Here is a 22,792-nt window from a genome sequence, read left to right as displayed (position 1 = left end):
ACCAACATGGCACATGTATACATATGTAGCTAACCTGCAACTTATGCACATGTACCCTAAAACTTAAAGTATAATTTAAAAAAAAGAAAATCTGCAAATATTTAAAATAAAAAAAGAAAAAGTATAAATTCATCCTAAATTTATAAATTATTGCTTTAGTCATTAAGGTCTCTCTCCCAACCATAAATATTATTTTATTATATATCTGAACAATAATTTTCATATTTTCATTCTTTCATAAAAATATAAAAAACAATAATACTAATATTTTGTTTGAATGTCTTTAATAAAACATTGCCTTTTGTTTATTTAGATTACACTGCATTTTGTTGAATCACTAAGGAAACAACTTAAAAAATTCAGACTTAAGCCTCTAACAGCCACAAGAACGTGTTTAAGTTAACCAGCCACCAGATATGTTTGACAAACATCTACTTCCAAACCTCATCCGAAGTTACTATATTATGGCGAATAGAACTTTAATCATTAGAGAAACTCTGACATCCACTAAATTAAATTATTCTAAGCAAATATCTATATATTCACTGGTATAAAGACATAGTATCTTTCCTAGTATACAAAAGATAGACACGTGTTGCTACATATATGTCTATCTTTTGTATACTAGGAAAGACACTAGCCATCTTTCATCCTAAATAAATTTCTTTCATTGATAATTGTTTCATGGCTAACAATATCATATAGGTTAAAATTGCAGGCTTTGTTTGTCATTAGATAGTTTGAGTTCAAATTCTGCAGCAGGTTATTTAATCCCTGTCTATCTCAGGTTCTTCTACTATAAGAAACAGTAATAATAAAACCTATTTAACAGGTCAGTGTGAATATTAAATAAGCTGACACAGGCAAAGGGCCTAGAATAGTGCTTGGTGCACACTAAGTGTTCAATTAACATTAGCTATTATTTTTTGAAGGAAAATAACATAAGAGATAACTTGGATATATATATATTTCAAGAATAAGCATAGATGTTAAAGTTAGCAATTATTGAGGGTATGAGTATGTATGTTATATTTTTAAATCCTTAAAATGAATTATGTAAATTCCTTAACTTTTTAAAAATTTAATCCAAGTGCTTTCATTTGACAAGGGCTGTCCCCCCTTACTATTTTATAGGTAATGGGATTGATAATGAATAGGTAACTGTGTGGCATGGCTCTCTGGATATAATATAGTTTTCTTAGAGGCAGAATTGCAATGAGGATATATCATTTCTGGAATCTTATTAGATAAGACCGCTTAAAAGTTGAAAAATATCAGAAAAATATCCGGCATGTGCATTATTAACTCCTCAACATGAAAAGCCTAAAATGAGACTTCAGAGAGTAAGATAAGAAAATATATAGAAGAAAATATCTCTCAAAATGAAGAAGTAAATTAAGCAAGTTTTTTTCCTATAACCTACTAAATCTACCTTGAAAATAGAAAAAGAAAAAACACACACGTACATTCAGAGAGATTTGAAGGGAAGAGCAATTAGCTCAAAGCCACTAGAAAAAAAGCTCTTTGTTTGTTTTCAAAGCAATCAAATCAGGTTCTGAAATCACTTTTTCATTTTTCTCCTTCTTAGTGAAAACAAACATCACATAAATCCCCATGTGAAGGGAATACTGAGAGAATAACTTCTCCAAACAAATTTGCATATGCCCACAAACCAAAAGCATTTATTTCTATGGGGCATTTTATTTTAAATTTTTAAATTTAAATTTAATTTTTTCATCATTTGCTTATTAATATACTTTTAAGACTTCGTGGTTAAAAAATTCTTTAAACTGTTTTTAGATAATAAAACTCATTTATTTAGGGAAATGACAAGTAATATCATGTATACTACTGGTAGCTCTTTAAATCACAAGAATATGCAGACATATATGCAATTTAATTTTAACTTTCACTGCTTGATTACAAAATCATAAGCAATTATTTAAAAATATTTTATATGGTAACATACATGAGCATATGCCATGAATCCATATACATCTTTAGTTATATGTAACATAAAATACCAGTTTCTATGTGTATAAAGACAGAATTCACTTTATGCAGAAAACATGTTTAAAAATTTTCCACTTGATACTTCAAATACCAACCTGAGGCCAAAAATGTTAAATTAAAATAAATAAGTGTGTACAAATACATGTGAACATTTTTTAAAAAGACTAAAAATGTTTATTAGTCCATTTTCACACTGCTATAAAGAAATACCTGAGACTGGGTAGTTTATCAAGATAAGAGGTTTAATTGAACTAAAGTTCCACATAGCTGGAAACTTACAATCATGGCAGAAAGGGAAGCAGGCCATCTTACATGGTGGAGGCAAGATGGAGAGTGTGAAGAAGGAATTGTCAAACACTTACGATCATGAGAACAGCGTGGGGGGAACCGCCCCCGTAATCCAATCGCCCCCCCACCTTGTCCCTCCATCGACACATGACATTTACAATTTGATATTCGATTTTGGGTGGGGACACAGAGCCAAACCATATTAAATGGTAAACACCAACATAGTAAAGTGATTATTTCAGTGTTGTTATTATGGTTGATTTTTAAATCAATTATTGCTGATCTAATTGTTAAAACTGCCTCATGTTTATATTTTATATTAATGCTTTAGGTGTTTCCTGTACTACATGATTTTGTGTCATTTTCTTAGTGATTATCCTGGTAGTTACAATTTACATATTAGTTGAAAATCTAGATCAGATTAATACTGAATTAATTTGGATGACATATTTAAAAAGTTGTTACAATACAGCTCTATTTCTCCTCCTTTGTATAATTATTCTCATACAAATTACATGTCTATGCATTATGAGCCCATCAACAATATTTTTAAAATATTGCTTTACACAATTGTGCTTTAAATCAAACAGTAACATAAAACAATCGCAAATAAAAACTACATTTATACTCTCTATTTACCTATATAGTTAGATTTACCAGTGTAATTTCTTTTTATTTTATTTTTTTGGATTCAAGTTAATATTTGGTTTTCTCAAGCTTAAAAAACTTCCTCCTGGGGTTCATCTGTTAATGACACATTCTCTTTTTATCTTGGAATGTCTTAATTTGTCCTTGATTTTTGAAGAATAGTTTTGCAGAAGATAGAATGTTTGGGCTGGCAATCTCTTCTTTCAGCATTTTGAATATGTCCTTCCACTGACTTCTGGCCTTTGTGGTTTCTGATGTCAATATTATTGAGTATATATGTGAAGTCATTTTTTAAGCTACTTTCAAGGGTCTCTCTTTGTACTTGCCTTTCAAAGCTTTGATTATGATGTGTTTACATGTGGATATCCGAATTTATCCAGCTTGGAGTTCTTTAATCTTCTTAGATGTACAGATTAATTAAATTTGAGGAGTTTTTAGCTGTTACGTATTCTAATATTTCTTCCTTCTCTTCTTTCCTTTAAAATCTCCCATTATATATTAGTGTAATTTATGTTGTCAAACAGATCTCTAAAGCTCTGTTTATTTTTCTTCATACCATTTTTTCATTGCCTTAAAATGGATAATCTCAATTAAGCTAGTTTTGAAACTGTGAATTCTTTCTTCTGCTTGTTAAAATATGCCATTGATCCTCTCTAATTAATTTTAAAACCCCATTGTACTTTCAACTCCAAAATTTTTATTTAGCCATTTTTAAAATTTTTATCTCTTTATTTCTATCTTCTATTTGGTAAGAAATTTATCTCATATTTTCCTTTAGTTCTTTAAACACGGTTTCCTTTGGTTCCATGAATATGTTTTAAATGATTAATTTAAAGTCTTCACTAAGGTCAACATCTAGGCTTTCTTGGAAGTGGCATCTATTGGCTGCTTTTATTCCTGTTTATGGCTCATATTATCTTATTCTTTTGCATATCTCATAGCTTTTTTTAGCTGGACATTTTAAATTATACGATGTTTCAACTCCGAAAGTCAGATCACCTCCCTTCTTACCCTGGAGATTGTTAATTGTTACTGTTTGCTTGTTTAGTTACTTTTCTGGAAAAATTCTGTAGATTATGTTTTTTTGTCGCATTTGTTAGCGAAGTCTCTGCTTGCTTCAGTTAGTGGTCAGCTAATGATTGAACAGGAGATTTCCTTCAATACCTTGAACTAATGAATTTGCCAGACATTGCTTACGAGTGCTGTGGTTGTATTGGAAACACATCTTCAATTCTGTAGAAGGCAGTTGACAACTCTGACTTAGTGTTCACTTTCTGCTTCTGCAGACCCTCAAGGTCAACTAAGTGGCAGGGATAAGCACCTTCTCATGTCTTTCACTAGTATGTGCACAGCCTTGAACAAGTGTGTGGCTTTTCAATCCCAGATATATTAGTCCATTTTCACACTGCTATAAATAACTAACTGAGACTGGGTAATTTATAAATAAAAGAGGTTTAACTGACTTGCAGTTCCTCATGGCTGGGGAACATACAATCGGGAAACATACAATCATAGTGAAATATGAAGGGGAAGCAGGACATATTTTGCATGGTGGCAGGAGATAGAGAAAGGGAGGGGGGGAAATGCCACACTTTTAAACCATCAGATCTCATGAGAATTCACTTATTATCACCAGAAGAACACAGGGAAAATCTGTCCGCATGATCCAATCACCTCCTACCAGGTCTCTTTCCTGACATGTGGGGATTACAATTTGACATGAGATTTAGGTGGGAACACAGAGCCAAACCATATCACCAGGACTTTGTTAGAGCTTTGAAAGCCCCCTGTGGACATGTTATTCCACATTATTTTCTTTTACATTTTTCGATCAGCCTCTTGTTATCTCCAACTGGTAATCCTACCCAAGCAGCTATGATGACAAACAAGTGCCACTAATTGTTCTTGACAAATATCTTGAGGATAGGACTATTCGTGCAGAGGAATCCCTCTGTTAGATCAAATGTAGTCAAGCCCTGAGAATAAAGCTTTTTAGTGAGCTGCCAGAAAAGTCAAATAATAACTATAATCTGGAATTTTGGAGTGCTCCAATCTCATTTTATTCCCTCCAAGTTTCCAAATGGTGGTTTTACATAAATTTTTTAGTTTCTTTGGCTGTTAGTTTTCAAGGCTACTACAGAATTGGGGAGGAAGAAGATTGGAATAAGGCATAAAACACATAGCTCACTCTTCTTGTTGAGAGTAAGCTATTAAAAAAAAAAAAAAAAAAGCTCTCTATATTGTTGCAAGTCTTTAGTTAATTTCCAGAGTTCCAAAAAGGTTGATTCCAAAATCTGTGAATTTTGACAGTTTTTGCATTTGTTCTCATTGTTTGTATGGAGTAGATTTTTGGATATTATTATTTTACTTTTCAGAAGAGGCTCTCTCAGGAACTAGAATTGTGGCTTGTATAACTTTCCTCCATAACTGGTGTTCATTTGGATGGCTTGCTATGTCCAAACAATTCAATGACAACCGTCTGCCTACTTATCTAGATATATCTCTGAAAAATCACCTTTTCCTAGATTTCACATCAAGTAGACTACACTAGAGCAGTCATTCCAGGATCAAAGTCATGAGAGTAACAATTTGTACGTGAGCAACATTATTCCCACTTTGTTGATTTTTAAGTCACATTCTAGGGGTGCGTAATTCTACATCGGTTCTCCCTCTTACTCCAAAACTGTGCTCTCATACAGCATTCCCTAAGATATCTTGACAAAGGAGCAAAATATTGGAGCATGAATCGCAGAATACCCAGCATGATATGCTGGCCAGCCAGATGGGCATTGCTGTAGTCTCACTCAGGTAGGGCCCTGAGAGGCATGCAGGAAAGAATTCTTCCAGTGGGCAGAACATCAAGTAGTGCATCCTGTTGTCTACATTGCTTATAATTAGAGCTGGCCTAAAATTAAAATCCATATTGCTTTCTGAGAATACATGGAAGTTGGGTAGCATAGGATTGGAAATAAAACAGGAGAAATTATGAGAAGATTGATGGAAGAGATACGTAGATGGACCACTAGTAATGGACGTCACACCCACAATTTAATAATATTTGTATGTTATATAAATATTCCCACCCATATGTCCCCAAAATAAGTAAAGTAAAAAAAAAAAAATGCCCACTCAATGCTTTCTAATAAAGCCATAAAAATACCATCCTAAAACTGGAGGCTATTCTTGGACTCAATATCAACATTTTCTCACAACAAGGCTAATTTGGCTAATGTCTCAGCTAAGTGCCTGAGTTTCTAACAGAAGCAGCCAATATTGAGCCACCAAATGGGATGCTGCCTCGAAACGACATGCACTGCAAGCTACAGGTGAAAGTTTGACTACATTAGACCCACTTACCTGAGCTAGTCTTTTGTTCTCATGTGTAAATAAAAAGAGTATAGATTTAAATTATTTTCTTTTTTCATCATATTTCAGCTAGACTCATCTTTTGAATTTCTGACTGCCTTATAGAATGTCATGATATTTCACAAAATATTACTCTCTAAAATTAACTCATTCTACAGTAAACAAAGTGAAATGATTGACAAATGTTCAGATAATTCACTGTTCCTATAAGGTTCTCCATCAGCCAGAAGTCACTAGACATAAAGGAAACTGGAAGGCTTATTATGGCAACAGTTAAGAGACAGTAACTTGTCAATATTGGGGTACCCTCTAGCAGTGTGTGGTATGTGCTTCAAGCCGGTGAGCAATATAAAATATTTTCATTCCCCATAGAATACGTAGGTTTGAAAATAAAAGGTAGAAATAGAGGTGGTATCTCTCACTCATATATATCATGACCTGTTGGCAAAAAGAAACAAAAACAAAACAAAAAAAAAACTGCTTTTCATTTACTTGGGAGTTAGTTGGTTTAGAGATTGTAAGGTCCAAGGAAAAATGCTCCTATCAGCCTCTGTATCTTAAGTAAATAGACACAATAGGAGTGTAATGTGTTGACTGAGGTTATGGTGTTTACTATCGAGAAAATAACATGATGCCAGAGAAAAGGGGAAGGGAAGACTATGAATAGAATCTAGGGCATCCTCTGAGGTTTCTCATTTATGTGATCATCAGTGCTAAATATTAGAGGAAGAATGTAGACGGGCCAACTAAAGATTCAGATTTCTTAGGAATAAAGCTTTCACTCATCTAGTCTCCATCCCAAGTGGATAATCAAAAAAATGTGAGCTGAAGTGTTGGATGAAGGAAGGGAATTTTGAGTAGCTGGTAAAGAAAGAAAGGAAGATATATATATATATATATATATGCACATATATATGTTTTTTTTTTTTTTGAGATGAAGTCTCGCTCTGTCACCCAGGCTGGAGTGCAGTGGCGCAATCTCGGCTCAATGCAACCTTTGCCTCCCAGGTTCAAGCGATTCTCCTGCCTCAGCCTCCCGAGTAGCTGGGACTACAGGCACGTGCCACCACGCCCAGCTAATTTTTATATTTTTAGTAGAGACGGGGTTTCACCATGTTGGCCAAAGGTCTCTATCTTTTGACCTTGTGATCCGCCCTCCTCGGCCTCCCAAAGTGCTGGGATAACAGGAATGAGCCACCGTGCCCTGCCAAGAAAGGAAGATTTATTCACACTCTTCATGGTCTTGTATTCGTTGCAGATGCACTGACCCTATCTGCTATGTTTACTTGATTTCCTGTAATTAAATTTCAAATTTTAACTAATTTTTCTTTTTTTATTCCATTCTTCCATCATTCTATTTGTAGAAGTTTTCTTTATAATTTATGTAACAATATCCACAATGCTAAACAAAATATAGTACACTGCTCTTTTTTAGTAAAGTAAAAAAGTTGGTAAACTTTCTAAGATTTCTGTTTTTTAAGGGAACAGAGACTTGTTTTAATTTTGCTTACAACTTTGTAGCCTAAACTTTAGTAAAGTGATAATGGGCCAAGTACTAGTTATATTACTGAAAAAAAAAAAATGTTATGCCTAAAGTAAAAATGATTAATTAGTCTTCTTTTTTAAAAAAATTCCCAATTGTAATGATAGTGTATGTATGTGTAGGAATTCGTGTATTGGGAGATTATTACATATCTGCAGTATTAATGATGTACAAAATTCATTTGCTGGTATTTAAAGTCAAGAATTCAACACTTTTTCATAATTAATGGTATGAAGTTACTGTGAGGCTTTTTCAGATATTAAAATTCACATATACTGACAATCATTGCTAATTACCTGGTCTAGAGAAAAGCAATTTATCTTGGAAGTTAGAATATTATAGCCAGCAGAAATCTCTTCAGCTGTTACATATGTACACAAGTTAGTGTTATCAGCGGAGTATAGGTGTATATAAATGGAAAACTTTCACATTTAACCTATATATCATCATCTTAATTAGCTTCATTCCTTTCTCCTCCATCTCTTCTTGATATTCACATTTTATATATTTACTGTTAAAACTTCTACCAGGGTGTTTTTGGAGAAAGTTGTGGGAGAGATTTACTTTCTTTTAAATAACACGTCAGGACATAGACAATAAAATTTGAATTTTGAAGTTTATTTGTGACTGCTGTTTCTTTCCACCATATGTTCTAAGAAGACTTGGATATATTAATGTGCACATAGGAGATCTCACTTAAAGCAGTATTTTAAAATCTAATAGATTTGAAAATTTAGATACTAACCTGTGAATTATTAAAAACTATACAGATATTTTGATGGCTTCTCAACATTACACAGGAATCTACAAGGGTGGTGGAATTTGGGCATTTATATCTATAAATTTCATGGACTCCTGTTATAACTATTCCTAGTAAATGATTCCTAATTAAAATGTCCACAAAACTGACACTCATATTCATTCAGGTTAGGAAATGATTTTTTTTATATACTTCCAAAAGTAATTTGAGCATGCATGTGAAAAATCTACTCACTTTCTTATATGAATTTATATAAGAAGAGATGCAAACAGAAACTCATATAGAGTTTAAGGAAACAATTTGTAAGTGTGGATTTTCATAAAGAGCAAGTCTTTGGCATGTATAGAAAATGCAGCTATATCAAGTATATTTTGAGAGATGATGCATGAACTGACCCTGTTATAGTATCTTACCTTCTCACATTGTTCACTTCCTTAGTCTCAGCTGAGAGGATAATGATTTTTAAACTACAAAAACTTTAGTTTATAATTATGTTTCAGATTATATAATAATGCACCTGGATTGAACCCACACGAAGAAGGGGAGAAAGAGTAAAAAAAGCTGAAGCAAATGTGCTGTTGGCAAGGGCACTGTGGATACTGCGTTAGGAAACCCTGCTTTGACAGCAGCGGGTTGCTGGAACTGGGAGATAAAGTACTAATTTGGGGGCAGTTGACGTGCACTAAGCATTCAGCCAAAGGAATTATTCTCAGATTGAAGTAGAAGAATTGATATAATGACAAGCATTCTACAGGAACTTAAACAGTAATTGAATTGAGCAATCCCTGTCTTTACATTCACTCATTATACACATACATTGAAATTATACAAAAACATTCAGAATTTATCATTTGGCATCTGAAAGCAGAGGTGGCAAACTCATCCATAGAAAGAGGCACGTTCTATAGCTTTTTGGCAGCCTCATATTCTCAAGCAGTAACATTCTTTCTTCCTTTTTTACAAAACTTATGCCTTCCCTAGGACTTATATTACCTGGAGAGTAATTTATTATAGGCACCAGTGCATTTCTGTGTTGACAAACATGTAAAAGTGTTCATATGGTCTAAGACAGCAATGCCCTTACCTGGCACTATTTTGTGGCCATATGGGAGGTTTCTAAAAACCTCTTCCTATTTCCTTGTTGTTTCCTTTCATGGATTTTGTGGATTAATTTCATTTTTCCTTTAGGATGCTCAAAAACATAACAACTTTAGATCCTAATGACTAAAATAGGTAGCATTTTATTACAATTATATTGAAAATACTATGATAAATGTGTAGTCTTAACAACAATCTATTTTTTTGTTAGCAATCATAAATTTTCAGATATTTAATTTCTGCTACTTCAAAATCTTTCAAATATTCAAACTGTCTGCTATCTGTAGCACAGACAGATAAGGATCAGTCGTAGTTTCTACAACTTTCAGTTGTAGTAGTAGAAACTAGAAACATTCATTTAGTAAACTAATATTTATTAAGTACATAGTATATGGCAAAGATGTGGCACAATTGTGAAGTCCTATCAGATAGCCTGAAAGGCATAGGAAGAATATCAAACAAGGTAGGAAAGTGCTTGGAGGCAAGATGGCATGAAACAGTTTTGGACTAAGACATGTCTTAATTGTTTCTCAGTATATATTCAGTTACTAAAAAAATAAAATAAGATAGGCTTGTAACTAAAGAAATAATATGTTTGTTGATATATAGCAATGGAGAGAAGGGGATTTTTCTTTTAGTCTGAGGCCAAATACCAATATTGTAATACAACACTTAGGTGACTCATCTTCACTTTATTTCCCTTGGAAAATACTACTGCATGTCTTCATATTGTCGACCTACTTTCTAAGCACCAAATTTGTCTTAATAAAACTTAAGTTCTTACATAGATATTATTTTATAGTTTATCATCTAGAATCAATAGACTAATAATAACATAGTCAAGATATTACTATTTAATAAATCCATTAACTCTCATAAACATTCTGGTTTATAGGTATTAGAGGTTTTCTGAAAGTCATTTTTCCCCTAAATATGTTGTCATACTAGAAAGAATTACATAACTAGGGTTCTGGTTTTTTAAACAAAGGATAAATGCAGAGTATTGAGTGTATATATACACACACAATGTTAGCTCAGCATTAACCTTTGTTGTTAAATGAACCAAATTTTACATCATCAGTTACATTTATTTCATTGTGATAAAGTAATATGACCATATTGTAATAAAGCAAAAGAATAAAAAAGTAATTCACACTTTCATTATACAATTCAGAATTATCCCTCTAGTCTTTGTCCAGAGCTTTAATTTTTTTTTTTTTTTTTTTTGAGACAGAGTCTCACTCTGTCGCCCAGGCTGGAGTGCAGTGGTGTGATCTGGGCTCACTGCAGCCTCCACCTCCTGGGTTCAAGCAATTCTACTGCCTCAGCCTCCCAAGTAGCTGGGACTATAGGCGTGCAACGCCAAGCCCGGCTAATTTTTGTATTTTTAGTAAAGATGGGTTTCAGCAGCTTTAATTAATTTTAAATGCTAAATACATCTATATTTAATGGCAAAGCCAATATACATATTATAAATAAGTTAGAAGGAAATTTGGAAATGTTCACATTTAGCCAGTTTGTTATACGGTAACTTTTATATCAATAATTGTCTAAAGATTTTATTTCCATTCATGATGAAAAGACACAATGCCACCATTAGAAAATTATAAACACTGTGTCCAAGTACTTTCAAGTGTCACGTTTTGTTTCTAAAATCCAGTCTGGATTCTGCATTGCCACTGGCAGGCAGCTTTAATGAAAATCATCTCCCAGGCAGCTGAAACTTCCACTTCAGTTTTAGTCACAGCAGCTCTCCTGATTAGCACCTGCAGGAGCTGCCACAAGGCTGAACCTAAATCTGCTCTCCAGAGTCACAGACATGCGTACCACACAGCCACTAGTTATCAAAATTCGTAAACGCAACGTGATAACCTTTCTGTTTGGCTTAAACATTTTGTATGCTCAGAATAGCCATAGATGTTCCCATAATACACATTGTTAGAACTTTGAGCATAAGGCTAGTAATTTGTTATTATGTGATTTTTGCCCACTAATGATATATGATGTACAAGAGCATAGAGAGCTAAAATAACAGCAGAAACCATAGCCACCTAAGGTTTCATTCTATTCTTTTGTATTTAATTGCATGTGTTTGAACTCTTGGTTTCCTGTATAACTCAATAGGTGCAGGATCTGCATAGTTTTCTCCAATTCTTATGTAGAAAAGGCACAGCATGCAGGTGAGGTTTTATTTAGAATAAATTTTACCATCAGAAAGTCTAATTGAACAGTCCTTATGCTGGGATAAATTGTTTTGAACATGCAGGGTTTTATTATGATACAGTTGTAAGTTTGGGCTTTGTTTATTCATTCTGACTTAATGTACTACGAAGTCCTATATTCTCACTAGTTATTCTGGACTCAAGGAAAAATTTTAATTCATGGATATGCAAACATGAGTATGTGTTTGTGTGTGTGTGTGTGTGTTTGTGTGCATGTGCTTTGGTACATTTATCCCATTAGATAGGGTCCTCAAGGGAGCTAAAATTGGAGACAAAGGCATACACAGAAGTGGTAATCAGACAAAGGACAACATAAGTTGAGCATTTTTAGGAGTCAAATGAAAAACAACATTAGGGTGTAGAGTGGGTAGGGAAGAGTTTGAGAAGTGGGAGGTTCTGTTTTATGAACAGAAAATCAAGTTGGAAGGCAAATATGAGCACAAGACCAAAGAAGCTATGGTAGGAATTTGCATGTTGATATGGTTTGTCTGTGTCCCTACCCAAATCTCATGTTGAATTGTAGTTCTCACAATCCCCATGTGTCCTAGGATGTACCCGGTGGGAGGTAATTGAATCATGGGGACAGTTACCCCCATGCTGTTCTTGTGATAGTGAGTGAACTCTCATGAGATCTAATGGTTTTATAAAGGGCTTTTCCCCCTTTTCTTGGCACTTCTCCTTCCTGCCACCATGTGAAGAAGGAGGTGTTTGCTTCCCCTTCTGCCATGATTGTAACTTCCCTGAGGCCTTTCCAGCCCTGTGAGACTATGAATCAATTAAACTTTCCTTTATAAATTACCCAGTCTTGGGCAGTTCTTTATAGAAGTGTGAGAATGATCTAATATGCATGGTATCTCCACATCCTAGTAAATAGTTCCATATGAGTCTAAAATAATTGGAGGTTTTAAGAAAAGCTTTAGGTCCACTTCTCCCTATTTCCCTGCATCCCCAAAACACTTATGTTTGGGTGAGAGAGGGAGGAGATACTTGAGCTGGGCTACACAGCATTGGCAATTAATTTCAGAGAAAATCCTAGATCCTGATTTTTTTCCAGGGTCTGGAATGGGTAGAAGTAAAATAATAATATAAGACGATACTTATTGACTAACATATCTTTGTTGGGTACTCTTTTAAGAGAAAGCAGCAAAATAAATAAATAAATAAATAAATTTTAGTGTGGCTTTTGGACATGTAAAATGAGGTAAAACTGAGTACCAATTGAGGACAGAGAATAATAAAGACATGCTTAGCATAGATACATGATTGATGAAGGGGAATAAGGGAAGACAGAGAAGGGAAAAGTGTATTAGAAGAATTGGAGGAGGGAGTACAAGAAGGGTGTGGTTGCATGAGTCCTCTCAGTAAAAGCATGGCTCAAGTCCACAGTGTGGGCACACAGTATGAAGTAGCCCTCAGAGCTTGAGCAGGAGGAGTGGAGTCTGTGTGGATTCCCCTGATCTAGACACCAATCACTGCCAGATTTATGGTCATTATATAACATGACCATTTAATTCAATGCGTGAATTAAATCAGATATAATAGGGTAAGGAATGGAATTGACATTGAGAGATTTGGAGAAGTATTTCAGATTCCGATCCATGTAAATAGATGAACAGATCCCAGGTACAAGGCTGCCTGCCCTCAAACCTTATTTGAGCAGTTATTCTATCATAGCTGATTAATATGGATGCCCCAGTGATGTTAGGCTGTTTGCGAGGAGCAAAGACTCTAGACAGAACTAACAAAGAGGCACTCAGAATATAGCTAAGAGAGGTGCCTTTTCTTTATATTCAAGTTACAACATACACAAACATGAACACCAGGACTAATATCCTTTATGGAGTAACTTCACCCCTTTCTTAAGTTTCGCATCAGATATATTCATAGAGAACAGTGAGGGGATCACTTTTGTAAAATAGTATTTAAGCAAAAAAGTAGGATTCAGGACTGGGATTCAGCAACATGATTTCCAGGAAGATGGATTAAACAAAATGGCACCATCTCAGTAAATGCTCATGTGCTCAGGGTAAATGTACAAGTTTGTTATGTAGGTAAACTTGTGTCATGGGGGTTTGTGGTACAGATTATTTTGTCACCCAAGAACTAAACCTAGAAACCAATAGTTATTTTTTCTAATTCTTTCCCTCCTTTCACCCTCCAACCTAAGTGTCTGTTGTTCACGTCTGTGTCCATGAGTTCTCATCATTTCAGCTCCCACTTACAAGTGAGAACAAACAGTATTTGATTTTCTGTTCCTGCGTTACTTTGCCAAAGATAATAGCCTCCAGATCCATCCATGATCCCACAAAGACATGATCTTATTCTTTTTCGTGGCTATGTAGTATTCCATAGTATATATGAACCATATTTTCTTTATCCGATCTTTCATTGATGGGCTAATTCTGCGAAGAATGTTATGGTAGTTTGATAAAAAACAGTATTGAATCCATGCAACTCTTAATCCTTCTTCATTCCAGCAAACTCTCTGTTCATTTATTCATTGAGGCCTACGGCTAATGACAGCTTCAGATTTACACTCTAGTCCTTGTGATTTTCCCACACCCTTCCCATGCTCTGTAATTAGTTGTTTGCAAATAAGTTTTCCTCAGAAGATCCTAATGTGAGTGTGCCATCTGTTTGCTGCTAGTGTTATGAATAATACAATCTCTAAATTAAAAATAGCTTGTATAGTCACTGATTTTATTTGTCAAAGAAGATATATTCCAGAAATCATTTATTAACATATAAGAAATAGCATTCCAGAGACTCCTTAAATGATTCCTTGGTAGAATGAGGAATTATTTAAAAAAATAAAATAAAAATACAATATTTATGTTATTGAAATAAATTCTTGACTCACTTAAAATATTCCAAATAGTGTAGACTCATTTCCAGTGAAAAATATTTTGTAAATATTGCATAGAAATATCATTGTTTTTGGCTATTGCCCTTCTAAGTCATTTATGTTTTTCAAGCATCACCTGAATCAGGATTAGGAAAACAAATGACTACTATAAAATGGTCAAGTTTGTGTTTAAGATTCATTTACCTGCAGATAGGATCATATAGCAAAGGTTAAATCAATAAGCAAAAATATCAAAATGAGCGGCAGCTTGATCAAAAGAATGTCTCAGTAACAACGGATTATCACAAGGAATGGACTTTAGAGTCAAATAGGCTGGCCTAGAACCCAAGTTTGCTACTTAATACCTAGGTGAACTCAGACACATTACTTAACCTGTTCCATTGCTTATAAGAATGTAGATAATAGGACTATCATGCAGCATTGTTTGAATGATTAATTAAAAATGAAATGACTGATGGTACAATATATTACAAAGAGCATAGGCTTTGGAGTCAAAACATTCGTGTCAACACTGGCTTTTCCACTTAGTAGCCATGTTCTTTATTTTTTTATTTTTATTTTTTATTATACTTTAAGTTTTAGGGTATATGTGCACAACGTGCAGGTTAGTTACATATGTATACATGTGCCATGTTGGTGTGCTGCACCCATTAACTTGTCATTTAACATTAGGTATATCTCCTAATGCTATCCCTCCCGCCTCTCCCCACCCCACAGCAGGCCCCGGTGTATGATGTTCCCCTTCCTGTGTCCATGTGTTCTCATTGTTCAATTCCCACCTATGAGTGAGAACATGCGGTGTTTAGTTTTTTGTCCTTGCGATCGTTTGCTGAGAATGACGGTTTCCAGCTTTATCCATGTCCCTACAAAGGACGTGAACTCATCATTTTTTATGGCTGCATAGTATTCCATGGTGTATATGTGCCACATTTTCTTAATCCAGTCTATCATTGCTGGACATTTGGGTTGTTCCAAGTCTTTGCTATTGTGAATAGTGCCACAATAAACATACGTGTGCATGTGTCTTTATAGCAGCATGATTTACAATCCTTTGGGTATATACCCAGTAATTGGATTGCGGGGTCAAATGGTATTTCTAGTTGAAGATCCCTGAGGAATCACCACACTGACTTCCACAATGGTTGAACTAGTTTACATTAAAAAGTCAGGAAACAACAGGTGCTGGAGAGGATGTGGAGAAACAGGAACACTTTTACACTGTTGGTGGGACTGTAAACTAGTGTATGCCATGTTCTTTTAGTCACATTCGTTATTTAACTTCTCTAATCCTCATTTATCTATCTGTATAATTATATGGGAAAATAATACCTAATTTATATACTCATTATAAGAATTTAAATGGACATAAATTGAAGAATGCTATTTGAATTCAGGCATCAAGGTGCCAGAATACAGGAAGCCTTCACAGCAAGGCCTTTCTTTTATGTTTCAAGAGGGCAGAGTCTCATATTAGTTAAGCATGTGACCTCTGATGTCAACCTGCCTATGATCAATTATTGTCTGTGTGACATGTTCCTAAGCAAGTTAATCTCAGTTTCCCTGCTTGAAAACTGGATATAATGATAGTACAGAACTCTTAGAATTATCATAAAAAGTAAATGACATAATGTTTCCAAAGCATTTTATAGAGTAGCTGGCAAATTGAGTTAGTGCTCAGTCAGTGTAATGTATGTATAAATAATAAAGATGGTATTCAGAAAATTAAACAAAAGAGGAGGAACACATAAATGTCTTGACTTTCAAGAATGTTATCATTTTGGTCTATCATCCTTCTAAGTAAAAAGGAATAGAGAATTGTATGTAATTATGTATAATTAACTGTGAATTTGGGGTCAGTAGAAATATATCTAGACATGATATTTGGAAAAATATAAAAAGACCAAAAAACCATTTTAGATCTAAAATTGTGTAATTACACATACACATTCACACAACCTCCTACTAAATTTAGATTGATTTGGCTTTAGATTGCATAAAGAAAAAAAAAATTTCAACCTCCCCCATGAGAAAAATTAATTTTACTTATTCTTGAGTTTTCATTTGAAAACACTATGATTCTTCATAGCTCTTATGAGAGACACAGAATGGTGCTAAACCTGATGTCTCTGAGGCCACCAGGAGCCATCTCCCTCTGCGTGAGAGTGAGATGATGTTCATCTCAGAATAAAGATAATGCAATTCTTGAGCTTCCATTTCTGTGTACATATTTTACTGTATAATTTTTAATTGAGAAGTTTTCACATTGTTATTAATTAGGAAATAAATCTATCTCTAAGAGTTCTGAAGTACAGAGACTCTTCACTTTGTCGATATTTACATATGGACCAGGGGAAAAGTAAACAGAGAATATAGTTTTCTTCTACAGTTTTCCCTCATTTACTGTTTACCTCTTCCTTTTGTAGTTCCGTGACTATTTGCTCCTCAGCAATCTGAGAACCTGCTGTTCATTAGGCATCTCTTGCAATTTCAGTCAAATTTCTTGTGGCCTCTTCAATGTAGGGTCCCTCTTCAGTGTAGAGTCCCACATCTTTGTGCTTCTTGAGTCGTTTCATAGCTTGTGTATCATGATTCCTTAACAGTTTTAAGTTACCTGTTTTATATTTGCCAAAAGATATGGTTTAGATCCTTGCTGACTAGATTCCTAGGGCATAATTCTGGCTTTAATTGCAATTTCATGAAGTACATGGATGTAGATATTTGCTCTATATTGTACACACAGACCTCCTTCAAGGACTGAAAAAGTCTCTAGGGGCAGTCTTGATTGTTGTAAGAGGGTGATGACCAGAGCTTGAATCAGTTGTATTATCAGAGAAAGAATGCTAGAGCTTAAAGGAAAACATATATAATTGAGGTTTTTTTTTAATGATTTTATTGTTTAGGGTTTAGAAAGAGAATACTTGGCTGGGCACGGTGGCTCACACCTATAATCCCAGCACTTTGAGAGGCCAAGGTGGATGGATCACTTAAGGTCAGTAGTTCAAGACCAGCCTGGCCAACATAGTCAAACCCCATCTCTACTAAAAATACAAAAATTAGCCAGGCGTATTGGTGAGCCTGTAATCAATCCTAGCTACTTGGGAGGCTGAGGTGGAAGGATCGCTGGAACCCTGGAGGCAGAGGTTGCAGTGAGCTGAGATTGCGCCACTGCATTCCAGCCTGGGCAACAGAGCAAGACTCTGTCTAAAAAAAAAAGAAAAGAAAAGAAAAAGAATACTTGATCATAATAGCACGTAGAACATGTGTTTTATTAATTTATCAACTTTTAATTTGAGATTTAAAAATTTACCCTATAGCTAAACTGGTCTCCTAGGAATCCTGGATAACACTATACATTGTCAGTTATGTATTTTAATTAATAATAATAATAATAATAAATTTTCCATTTTTTTTCCTGGGGGAGAAAGCTTAAAAACAATTGCAGAGATACTTGTACAATTATATTAATGTAGGGGCCAGCCCACTCCTAAATATCCAACCAACTTCCCTATAAATTTAAAAGTCTTGGCAAGCCTTATGATTAGTCTGTGTTTGACACAGTTGTGGCCTTAATAATAAAAATTAGAAAATATCATATAGATTGTTTGGTTTTCATAAGTATTGTCTCCAACATTAAATATTAAGGCATTGGTATTTTGTAGACTGGAGAAAAACTATAGATGAATAGCATCAGTAATTACATAATGTCTTAATATTTGTAGGCAATAGACTATCAATCTCTGATGTGCTCACCTCTTACATTAGCTGTATAGCAATTGGTAGCTGATGACACTATACATTCTACTAATGCTTTCCTATGTGAAACTCTCCAAAGACTTGCAAAGGGAAAATTCAATTATATCCGAGTCTATGAAAATGCTAAAGGGCAAATAACTTTGACAAAGATAACTTATCACAGGCAAGTGTATTTACCAGGAGGTTTATAACTATTAAATTTTATCTTTGATGATGTCTAGCATCTTACCTGTAAAACAAGATATGAGACACTCTGAAGCTGCTCAATTTTAATACTTATCACACTGCAGTGACACTTCTCCTGGGTACTCTCTAGCCTAGGCTAATGCATGCTAGATGATGAGCTTGTTAAACAGAAAAATCTTTCCTTATATAGTTCCACAAAACTAATATCAACAGCTGATCTTTACATACCACCTACTATGTTCTAGACACTATTCTAGGTGCTTTGTATAAGTTAACCTACAATCTTCTAATGCTGCTAAGGAATTTTTATTAATATTAGTATTAATCTATGTTTTACAGATGAGGAAACTAAAGCACAATTATGAAGGAACTGAATTCCCAGGAATTTGCTGAAGTCTCACAGCTGATTAAATATCTGATCCCAGTCCACATAGACTGACATCTGTGTTCTTAACCGCTGTAAAATGCAATATGTGCTTCTTAGTAGTTCACCAAACTTTGGTTGACCTAAGATAAATTATATAGTATTTCTTGTAATTAAATTGTACAGCTTCTGGATCCAGAACAATATTTGGAATTACCACATGGAGAAACCTTCCTTTCTTTCTGATTATTCCGCAGGAGGAGAAAACACTCACTTTTTTTCCTCTGGAAATTATAAATTTCCCTTTACATGCTTATGAAAATCTTATTCTTGACTGGCAGTTTGTAGAATCAGTTCGATATATATATATCGTAAAGACCATTATATTAATATCATAACTTGCTTTCAAATGCCTCATAATTCAACTGTGCTTACTTTTTAATGTGCCTGAAAAAAGTGTTTAAAATGCATTAGATAGCACATTTATTTAAAGGAATTGTATGATAAATTTCTTTGCAAAACAAGAATGTCTGACCTCATACTATGAACTCATTTGTAGGACTGGATAGTCAAAATTACATTTCATTAAAATGAGATAATTATTTCATTAATTGACTACAAAACATATATAAACACAAAGTCATGTTTCTATTTGTTCAGTGGTGTAAAGTACATTCTTCCATTGTAATAGACACACAATAATGGGTTATGGTATCTTTTCTCTCCTCCGATAATGAAATTCAGCCAAACTTGAAGTCAGTTCTGCTATAATCTCTATTAAATAAAATACATGTCTAACATATAGTGAAGAGCTGGAAGCACATTAATTTAGAACTTGGTGGTTGGATACTTTTTTTTTTAATTCTATAATTGCTTAGGACTATACACATATTAAGATAAATAAATTTATTATTCAGTGATTTTTGTTTAGTCTGGTTTAGTCTTCTTAACAAAGGCAACATTTAAAGATTCTAATTCATTTATGGTCTAGCAGCAGTTATGAGAGAAATAAATTTCATCTTTCTATTTACTATTATTTAATGTGAAAATCTTGGAAATTTTGTATTTTCCAGTGAATTAATAAAATGTTTTAAAATTCTACTTCTAGCATAGTGTGTTATGAAATGTGTACATCCTTGTAAAATAATAAAACAACATTTCAATAAATATCTATTTAGTGTCTGAAATATGACCAATGTTGCTTGTGAAATTTTACTTACAATATTTTATTCTTATATTTATTGAAATTTTATAATGCTAATGTTTCTACAGATCAGAATTGCACTTTCAAGGCCTTGCTTATATTCAATAAATGTAACATTTAAATTTTCACAGGTACCTTTACCTCCATATGCAGGTGCAGTTCTCAGGAATTCCACTTCGAAGCACATTACTACAAGACTGGCTATAAAAGATCCTTTAGCTTCTCACACCTGGGCATCTGCCTTATCCCCAGTGCTTGTATTCTTGTATTGGTAACATTTTCAGACAGAACATTACGCTTTCTAAGAATACTGTCTACCTTGATTTTGGCAATCTTTCCTCTTCGATATAGTATAGCATAGTATGGTGCGGTACCAAAGAGGGAAGATTCTGGGATTGATCAGCCTGAATTCAAATTTAGAGAGTGGAATGATAATAGTAAAAAATGGAGACTAGCAAGGGGAATGGAGACTAGAGTGAAAGAGGATGGATGATAAAAAATTACTTAATGGGTACAATGTGTGTTATTCAGGTGATGGATACCTTAAAGCCTTGATTTGACTGCTCAGCAATCTATACATACAACAAAATTAGGCTGTACCACATTATTTTTTTGCCAAAAAAATTAATCTGCTTTACCACCAAGCATGCGTGTGATCCAGGGCAAACCCCTCAGTCTCTCAATCTCTTGCATGCTCTATAGGCAAATGGTTTTTGGTCTGAGTGGCTGTCATATCTTCCAATATGAATTTCTGCATAAACACATTTTTTCCTTCATGAGTTTGATTAACATTGGTTCTTAAAACGGAGGAATAATTTTTGTTACATTAAAATTTTGGTTTCATGAAAAATTATGATTATACATTTTGTAGCACATTACCATTTACCAAACTAAATGTTGGTTTGAATGTACCGTGCACCAAAGTTTTCCATCTCTTTCCTTTTAATTATTCTGTAACATCAGATTTATGTGGTCTAATTGTTGCACCTTTTTGTGCAAAACTATGTTTATAATCACTGAGTCAGTTTTTTCTTTCACTCATTTAAAATCTCTCATTCTTGTAGGTATACTCAAAAAAGATGTTATATACAAGAATGTTTATTGTGGTTTTATAAAAATAGCAAACAACTTTAATATTTACCAGTATGAAGCTGGTTGAATGCAATATTATAAATATATTCAGTTAAATACTCCTTAACTTTTTAAAATAGTGTGCTAATAATACTAAGGGATATCCAGGATATTGTAAATAAAAAAGCAGAACTCTAATCATTACACAAGGAGTGTCAAAACCATTAGCAGGGATTAATTCTGAGACTAGGCTCAGGATACTTTTAGTTTTCACTTCATGCCCCTACACCTTTTAATAAACAAGGTCAATTAAGTAGTTCTAATACAAAGCAGATTCATTATTTCAATTACATGTTCTTACAAATCATATTTTTCTTATTACAGACAGAGAAAAAATAAAATGTAAAGAATTGATTAAATTTACTGTTGCCAAGGATTATGGGCACTCCATTTCTTGTTAGTGAGCAATAAAGCTTATCCATTTTTAAACAGTAATTTGGCAATTTCTACGTCAATTTAAAATATGCATGACACTTGAACCTAGAAAGTTTATACCTCAAAATCTTGAAGAAATTCTTATAAGATTGCACAAACATATGCATGGAGTTATGCATACATTTTTCAAGGGCACTTTGTTTCTTAAAGGCTAGAATTTGGCTTTATCAATTATAAAAAAGAAAAATTTAAAATAGTCTAAAGGTCAGTTAAAGAGCTCAGATTAGGTAAATTATAGCACATAATATGACAAATACAATGTGAGAAAACAGCTAACAATACACCTGGTAGATTTGAAAACAATACCCTAGAATAAAGTCTGCAATACAGTGCCATGTGAAGAAAGCAAATGGAACCCAGCTTAGTAGAAACAATTAAGGAATAGGTATGTATTGAAAATGCTATGGAATTGTATTAAAATAAAGGCATGACTGACTCTGAGGCCTGATACGACATGGATAAGTATGTTAACTTTCCACCAAAATATTATTGAATGTCTTCCAGTGAGTTCCTTGCATTGCTTTAAAATTAAAAGTGTTTTTGACATACAACATTTTTCTCCCTGTGTCTGTATTTCCATCATCATCACCCTGTCCTATATCTAGTCACCCTGATCTGGGTTATAGGAGCAAATAATCTGGAGTTAAAGAACTCTAGGTTAACCTTATCTATATACCTTTCTGAGACTTGACATGTCTTGTTAAGTTGTTAGTCAGTTTTTGCTTGACCTCTTGCATTGAAATCTCACTAGCACCGTTAGCAGCTCCCACTCATTGATAGGAGATCAGCAGAGTGGTTTAAAGACCAGTCTTTGTTTGCCATCAGACAGTTTGAATACCAGATCTGTATTTACCAACTAAAGGACTTACTCTTTATGCTCCAATTTCTGCATTTTAAAAATGAGGATAATGCCAG

Source organism: Pan paniscus, chromosome 15, assembly GCF_029289425.2.
Source record: "Pan paniscus chromosome 15, NHGRI_mPanPan1-v2.0_pri, whole genome shotgun sequence".
In the NCBI taxonomy this organism is placed as follows: domain Eukaryota; kingdom Metazoa; phylum Chordata; class Mammalia; order Primates; family Hominidae; genus Pan; species Pan paniscus.
This window is presented reverse-complemented; position numbering follows the sequence as displayed.